Source organism: Capra hircus, chromosome 17, assembly GCF_001704415.2.
Source record: "Capra hircus breed San Clemente chromosome 17, ASM170441v1, whole genome shotgun sequence".
NCBI classification, from domain to species: Eukaryota; Metazoa; Chordata; class Mammalia; order Artiodactyla; family Bovidae; genus Capra; species Capra hircus.
The window spans coordinates 56,830,050-56,839,044 of record NC_030824.1 but is presented as its reverse complement, the minus strand read 5'-3'; the positions used below and the strand labels follow the sequence as shown (position 1 = coordinate 56,839,044).

Genomic DNA, 8,995 nt, shown 5'->3' with positions numbered 1-8,995 from the left:
AGGGAGTTTACTAATTCCTGATGAATGGAAACTTGTTGGGCAGCTGAAAACAGATATTGGGATTATTAATGTTAAGACTGACACATTACCTCATATATTTTACTTGCTCGCTGTTGAAAGTTGAACTATGTAGTTCTTTAAACACAGTTAAGGAATAACAAACAGCCGCTAGACAGTCTAATTCCAAAGGGGTATTTTTTAAATATGCCATATGTTTTCTGACCTTATTTTCAAATATTGTCTTTTTAGGACAAATCCCAGTACTGGAACATAGTTTGTCACAGTCAGGTATGTTAATATTTGACAAAGAATGATGATCATTCCATTTAACATTTGTCTTGCGAGTTTTAAATGCCTTGGAACTAGAAGCATCAATTTTATTTTTTAAGTTTTTCTTTCTGATTTTGCTTTAAAATTTTTTAATTAAAGTATAGTTATTATTTGCTCTAGGTGTAGAATATAATGATTCACAACTTTTAAAAGTTATACTCCATTTATAGTTGTTATAAAATACGGCCATATTCCCTGTGTGCTATACACTATATGTGCTGTACTTGGTTGTTCAGTCGTGTCCGACTCTTTGTGACACCATGCACTGTAGCCCGCCGGGTTCCTCTGTCCATGGGATTCTCCAGGCCAGAATAGTGCAGTGGGTTGCCATTCCCTTCTACAGGGGATCTTCCCAACTCAGAGATCAAACCCAGGTCTCCCGCACTAGAGGCAGATTCTTTACTGTCTGAGCCAGCAAGGAAGCCCTGTACAATAATATATCCTTGCAGCTCATTTTACACATGACAGCTTGTACCTCTTCTTCTCCTACCCCCATATTGCGTTTCCCTCTCCCCTCTCCCCACTGGGAACCACTAGCTAATTTTAAACACAAGAGTGTTACTGATTTCAGTCACACAAATTGTAAAAGGAAATTCAATATGCTCTTTTCAGAATCAAAATAGGCATTTCCAATTTCCTTAAACTTTTTAGAAACAGCAGTATATAATCTGATCATCATTTTTATTTTACGTTATATGTCTTCAGCTCTCTAACCTACTGTGGGCACATCCAGAATAAATACAGATCCTTCCTGTCTTAGTCCAGATGCGTTTTAGACCCTGTGCTACCAGTTGGGAGCTGCCTTCCCAACACTGTTGGGAAGCTACCTTCCCATCACTTTCACCTATAAAAAGACAAAGTGATATTACCCTGATTTTACCTGCTTTATTTTACAAATGCTGTGCGGTCATTTACTTCACACTTTTATAATTTGCTCTTCTGTTTTTCTTCTGTAGTAACGGTAGTCATAATTTTTGCGGTGATTGCTGCTGTCATTGGAATTATCATCGGATGTGCCAGCCTTATTTTCCTCCTGAGAAGGGTGAGGACTCAGTTTTTAATTTTAGGTGCTGGTGTAAATAACTCCAGGAGGGTTTAACTCTACAGCTTCAACTAAACTCAAAAGAAAAACAAAACTGCATGAAACTCCATCTTTTTCAACTGGACACAGAGAAGTCACTGAGTTACTCTAGCAGAATTTTTTATTTGCATTTGCCTATAAAGAATCCGCAAATACCAATCTACCTGTTTTCCAATGAAACATCCTCCAAGGCTTCTAATTTGGTTTAATATATTTTGATGGATGTGGATGAAATAGTCAAAGGTCTAATTATAGGAACTAGTTTAATTTGCATATGAAAAATCTTTAAAATAACATGATATATTTACTAATGCTGAAAATATTTGCTTTTTTATTCTACTTCCTGGGACAGATTTTTCAAATTCCACCTATGAATTTTCAGCCATGAATGATGTTTTTCATCACTAAAGATACTTTTGAGTCTGTATGACAGCATTCCAAAGCACATCACCTTTGCTATAACCTCCTGTTTGAGGTAGTTCAGACACAACATTTGTGTGTGTGATTATAATGCTAGTAATTTGTAATTATAATCATAGGTCATTAAGTACCTAGTCACAAAAGAGTGGTCACACAAAGAAGTTCTCATTCACCCTCTATTTTTATCTTCCTTTGTGATCTCCATACCGCAGCCATCCTATATATGTATATATTCTTTATAAAATGCTTGTTTTAGAGAGCTCACAAAACTGCAATGTCAGGGCTATAACAACAAGATTGAAAGTAAATCTACATAAAGTTCCCTTGTCCTTTTCTTTTTTAACTGTTTTTGTTAGGTGACTTTGATAATCATTCAAATCTATGATTGATTCGCATTACTCCATGTAAATTTATCTTTTCTAAATAATATTTTCTTAATGAAAGTAAAGTAAGTGAGAGTATCTGCTCTAATATGAGAGATTTTGTAAAGACTTGAATGGAAGATAACTCCTCTTGTTTGCAGTTTAAATGTTGGGAACAAAGTCATCCCCTTGTCTTTGGGCACAGACGACAAATTTAGTTGTCTTCTCTCTTGGCTGATGCTCTAAATCTGAAAAAGACAACGACATACTTGGTTGGAAAAATTCAAAGAACATCTTGCATACAAATACAGTAGAATTGGGTCATGGTTATCAGTTCAGCTTTTCATTACACCAGGGAACTATGATGCATCAATATTTGGGGTAATAGTTCTCCTATGGAAATGACAAAAACTATTTAGAAATAAAACTTTAAACCAAAGTTCGTAGGTATCTATGAAATAACAGGTTTTTCCACAAAAGAACTCTACAACGTGAATTTTAAGTGAAAGAAAACAAACTTTAGCCAAAAAAATGTGCTTTTAATCTGAGGTATATTTCTTACTGTGTCTAAGTTTATAAAATTGTGGCATTAACATTCTTCTGCCTTTTATTCACAGAGATATCGAGAACAAACAAGTGCTCCTAAAACTTCTGAACAAGTACAAGAAATAGGTTGGTGCTATTTTTATTGCCTTTTGCCTTTTTGGAAGGAACATAAATTAATGATTTACTTTTATACTCTTCAATATAATGAAATTTTCTCTTAGGTGTAAATTATCTTTTTTAAAAAAAGTAAAACAAATACTGCACGTAAAGCGAAATCCAAGTTCTTCTGTGTACTTTTCATTTTCCGAACTGCAAAGTTGAGGATAGGAGAACCTGTAAGGGGCTAGTTCAATAGCCCCAAATCTGGAGCCAGACCTTGGTTTGAATCCATATTCCACTACTTATCAGCTGTGTAACCCTAAGCCAGCTATTCTCATGGAGATAATACCAGTGAGTGGGCTGATAATTCAACATGGGCATAATGATGGTGTTCACCTCACAGAGTTTCATGAGGATTGAATGAACTACCATAAGTAGTAGAGTGCCTAGAGCAGTTCTTGGCCAGAGTAAGCACCCAATGCCTCGTAGCTGTTATAAGTATTACAGGCTCCACACTCAATGACCTCTGCACAAACGGCCAGTCACTAGGCTCCCTTATCATTTCCACTGTCAGGTGGAAAGGGGATACATAAACATGGAAAAAATAGCAGGAGTATCTTGTTCACCCAGAACAGTATTGACTTAAGTAGTGTTTTCCAAAAAGAGACAACCTTAAAAAGTGTGAGATTTTTATATTTGAAAGTATCCAGATATTAGTACTTTCTTGCAGGGAAAAAAAAAGTAAACTCTAACAACATTGGAGCATCCATTACCAGCATGAGAGCAATTCATAAGAGCTGAGTAGTAGTTGCTGCCTCTACTATATGTTTTAATACCTAACCAATTTTATTAATTATGGCCTGTTACACAATTTCACTAATTGAGTATATGGTTCTATTAACATTAAACTTTGCCTGAGGTGTGAACTCAAATGACATCTGTTTGGGGAGATAATCACCAAACACAAGTCTCTGTAGAATGGGCTTTAAATGCTCGAGCAAAAGGGAACTGATTCTGCTTTCTACAAAATTAAAGTTTTTCTCATAATTATACAAAATCATAACAGATTTTAGAGGCTGTAAATTTCCAGATTCCAATATTTAACCCTAGACCTAGCACCTATCTTCAAAGGACTTGCTAGGTTTTTTAGACTTTGGGGTCATAAAAAACAGAGACTTTTCTACTCTCTACCCCAGCCATATAAGCTATATGCAGAACTAGCTTCATCACATTATCTTGTAGGTTCTTAAAGATTAAAGATGATCAGTATATAATTGTTTAGTACTGGGAGTTTCATGCTTGGAAGGGTGAATAGTGTACATGTCATTCTCAGCTACCAGGATTAATAAGACTCAATGTGCAGATACGTAAAACAGCAAATGTTTTGAGTCCTTTTGCAGATTCACTTTTTTAAACTAAGGTTACTTCATTATAGGATTTGCAGCTTAGACAAGTATGTGTTATTTTTTTTAACCTACATTCTGCATTGTTTCAAAAAAAATGTTTGAAGATGTTTTTAAAATGGAGCAATTACTAGTCAAGACCTAATGTTTAGTTACCTAAATTTCCATATGCTTTTAACTATTGATTTATTTTGGTGACAATTTTAATGTTTAATGTTTTGTCTGCTTTTTTTCATATAATCTTGAGCCTTTCTGTGCAATAGCTCACAAAAATTTGGGATAATTTAATCCATCAAAGTTCATTAAAATATCCTTGTTAGTTTAAGTGCAACAGACATTTTCCAAATGCTTACTGTGGTTTGGGCACCTACACACTTATTAGATATACCAATAGGAGTCTCTGTCCTCTGGAAGCTGACCATCTATTAGAAACAGACTGTGGTCATTGTAGGGAACAGGTTTAAGGTAGCAGAGGCATTAGCATCTAAAAAGTCTGGGGCAGGTATTAATAGCAAAGGCTTCTGCAGATGAAATCACCAGAGGTCAGCCTTAAAGGGTGGATAGACGTTTCTAGGGGAATGTCAGTTCTAGACAAAAGTCCAGCTTGAGCAAAAGCATAAAAGAAGACAGAATATGGTGTAGTCAAGGAACTGTGTGCATTTCCACATTAGCAAGATTAATGCCTCAGTTCTTCATTTATGTCTCAAATATACATAAAGGCAGTGGAAAGTGAGATGAATCATATTTTAGGTTCAATTCACCTTTCCTTATTTGTGCAAATGAAGTTATTAAATATGTCTTAGTAAGTTAGTGAAATTGTTACCAGAGAGTAGATTCTTGGCAGAAAGAATTAGGAGATGAGACACATAAGTCAAGAAAATAAAGGGTTTATTAATAAATAATAGGATGTTCTCAGGGGGAACGTGAGTACATTCAGGTGGGTAGCTTCTCTGAATTCCTTTAGCAAGCTGGTTATATGGATTGTAAAAATGAGTGGACAGAATGTTCATTGGGAGGGGAGAGGTTTGGAGTGATATTTTCTGATTTTCACCCCAACTCCACCTTTCCTTCTTTTTTTTTTTTCCAACTCCACCTTTCTAAGGAGAGGAGGGATCTTTGTCTTTATTCAGTCTTGATCAGAAGTGCCACAGCATCAGTACATGATGGAAACTTCTTCTGCAAGGCTAATTTTATTGTAATGAGAACATAATGAGCAAAATGTTACATTTGGACACTGGAGATTCTGCCTTTCCCTACCTTTCTTTGTCTGCCTCCAGGGCACTTGTTACCCCAAAATGTCTGGGTTCTTATCAGTCCAGAGGTTTCCTGTTTTCTGTCTGCCCAAGGACCCGCTTAGTTTACAAGATGTGGGGTTTCCTGCCATTTGACCTTCCTCCCTTTGTCTGCTCATTTCTAGCTATCTGCCTGCTCTAACAAAATGGGTTAACAAAATCAGACCCCACTTCATAGGAAATTTGGGAAAACACACAAGATTCCAGAAAGTGGGTTAGCCCTATTTTTGTAGAATACTGCTCTAAAGTAACTCACAAGTCAAAAAGATGGGAGTGATCATGCCATCTCAACAAGAACAAGAGATGTTGGGGTATAAAGAACGAATTGCTTTTACCTCCTTGAACTTGCACAGGATTAATGGTTGGTGGGAAATGAGAATAAGTGAGTCGGAGTTAGCTGCCCACAGTGATGGCCGCATGTGACTTCTACCAGTCCATTTGCCACGGCAGAATTTGGGGTTGCACCGTTCCTGTAATTCCCCAATCGAAGGAGACTATGGGAAATGCTCTGCTTCCATAACAGCAAAGGTTCAGCCCATCTGTTTCACACAGTTTCTGGAAGTAACACAAATCCAACCTACTAGCAGTAGCAGCTAAGGAAAGTGGGACATCACACTTGGTGGGGGAGGCCAGCCCTTCTTTCATATGCTAGTATCAAAGAGGAATTTAGCAGTGAGTTTCTATACAGCCTTGCCATGCTTATGTCTAAGAAAAAAACAGTTACTTCTGAAAGAGATTACAAACTAGGAAGCTTGTCTTAAATTCAAACACATATGTGTAATTCCACTCACTTATCATTTACTGCTTTCCCACTCTATTCCACCCCTTCACACGTTCTCTGTTAGTTTCTCATCTCTGCAGAAATTAGGAAAAGAGCAGTTATGTTTGTTCCTTAAGTTCTAAGGCTTTTGGGATAAATTTTCTAAGAAATTCTTTTTCACTACACAAAACTCTAATAGAGCTAATCTGAAAAGAAATTCCTTTCATTTCCTAACACGTGTATTCAAGGACAACTCGGTAACAATATAGAATCCTGAAATTTATTTTATGAATTGATTTCCTGTTGTATTTAAATATAATTGTGTTTTATACCACTTTTTTGTTTTTTTTTTTCTAGAAGATTCAGCACCATAATCAATGAGAGTCGGTTCACCAAATCAAGTTTTGGAAGAACTCGAAGACTTCAATCATGTGAAAAATAAACATGTACGTTTTGGTCAAGTGAAAAATGAACTTGTCAAAAGAACAATATGCTGTATACCTTCCCAAGTTGTACGATTTCAGGATAAAGATTTCATCATAATGAGTCCAGTGAAATGTTTTCTTTTATGCTTGCTTTGGTATGTTAACATAATTTTTATAATTAAATGACTTAGCATTCTTATTCAAAACTTTAGTTGGCTTTGTCCACAGTTCCTTAAGACTGACATTCTATTCTTTGGCATTTTAATGATTATGCTTTCAAATGAACAGGTTTGTAACATCTAGATAAAATCTAAGTTTTCTTCTCATTCTAAACTTCTGAGTCTATTTTCATTATTTTGAATAAATTAAAAGGAGAGCAAAATGCTATTATTTCCTTCATTGCTGAACAGGCAAGGTATGTGTTACATTAAAGATGATGTTTTAATCACACTAATCATTCTTGTGCTTGGAAATGCCTTTCATACATACATACATACACATATATACATATACATAGATAAAGACATGGAATAGATATAAATATATAGAATGACATACACATTCATCCTTTGATGCATAAATCAACACAAAATTTTTTTCCTATTAAAAGAAGTGGAATACTTCACATGTATAAATGACTCATTTACGATAACTTGTCTGAAAGTCTAAAGTGCTAACTCATTCAGGGCACAGACATGAACTGTGTTCCACTGGAATATTTAATTATGTCAGTGGGCAGAGTATCCTGAGAAAAGGACTTAATGACTGCTTACAAAAAGAAACTTCTGAATAACTCTGTACACGCAATAAGATATGCAAATTTGACATGTAGTTGAATATATAAAAAGGTTACCCTGTATTCTCCATGAAATGCTTTAATCTGTCCAGTCCTAGTTTCTATTTTTAATAAAGTTTTGGAAATTGGTTTAAATAACTTAAAAGAAATTTCTGAATCCTGGAGACTAAGGTTTTGTGACTGTACAGTTATCACTCATTTGTAGTAAAACTTGAAAAGCAATGTAAAAACATTGTGTATTCTTGTGATATTCCATTTAAACATCCATATGGCTTTTCATTATTGCATGATAATTAAGTAAATAGTATTATGTACATATTTGAGCTTGGCAGCTTAGATGTACTTTTTTATATGTTAAAAAAAATCTAATTCTTAACCTACTTGCATGTTCAGAGAGTGTTGGTTGTACCAAATTGATTATAGAAAAATAAAGAATAAGAACAATGTATTTCTGTTGGTATATGTATTGTGAAAGTAGTTATGACAATATTATTGTGTTAAATTAATCAAGTGAATGGCCCAAGCATCAAGACAACTTTAATTGTATTCTTTTCAGTAAAAACAAAATGTTGAACCAAGAGAGAACATGCAATTAACCTTGTCTCTAAAGCGATTTACAAGTCAGAGACAATAAGACATCAGATGGCCCTGCCATCTATACCAGAGCAAGAGTCCAGAGAAAAATTAAAACAGGAATTACTGTAACCTTGAACTTTTCCTCCATTTCTCTGTACTTCTATTGATGAGTTTTTCATATTTAAATTTAATGTTTGTGGGAAGAAATGACCTTGACTTCTCATATTTTTATAATTAAGTCATCATAAGATTATAGTAAAGAAATCTTACCTACAAAGCTAACATTACCCTATAAATGGTGAACTTGGAACTTCTTAAATTTTGGGACTAGAGCCATGGGGTGTGAGTGAAGCTCATTAGAAAACGTTATCCTTCAGGCCTGGGTGTTTGCTTGTATAGGTGTGAGCAAAGGGTCTACAGTGGACAGAAAATGAATGGAGAACGGGCAAGATGCTGGAAGGCAGAACATGGAGAGGCTAGGAATGACGTGGTGAAAGGGGTATTGTAGTGTGCCCATGATAGTAACCGAGGAAGAATCTTCTGATTTATTCTTAGCATTTGTCTTATCAAATGCTGCAAATTTCACACAAGCAAATCTTAAGAGCACTTAGGCAAAAATTAATACAAAATTCTACCCAGTATTATGTATAGACTTCTTATTATGTTAACCCAGTGCTAATGTGTTTGTGCCCTTAGCTTTATTTAGCTGGAATATGTCCACTGGAAACTGAAAAAGGACTTTACGCTGCTAGCTGTAAACAAGGCATCTAAATTCTCATGTGTTGCTTGTCCTATGATTTGAATTCCATCCCCTCCTTAAAGAACTTCCTTCATGGCTCAGCCAGTAAGGAGTCTGCCTGCTATGCAGGAGACCCAGGTTCAATCCCTGAGTTGGGAAAATTCCC

At 35.4% G+C, this 8,995-nt stretch overlaps 1 long non-coding RNA gene across 1 annotated transcript; it reads left to right on the top strand.

Moving 5' to 3' along the window:
• LOC106503014 lies at positions 2,825-7,962 on the top strand. Its single transcript, XR_001296694.2, has 2 exons — positions 2,825-2,865; positions 6,651-7,962. It is a non-coding gene; the product is annotated as an uncharacterized LOC106503014 (long non-coding RNA).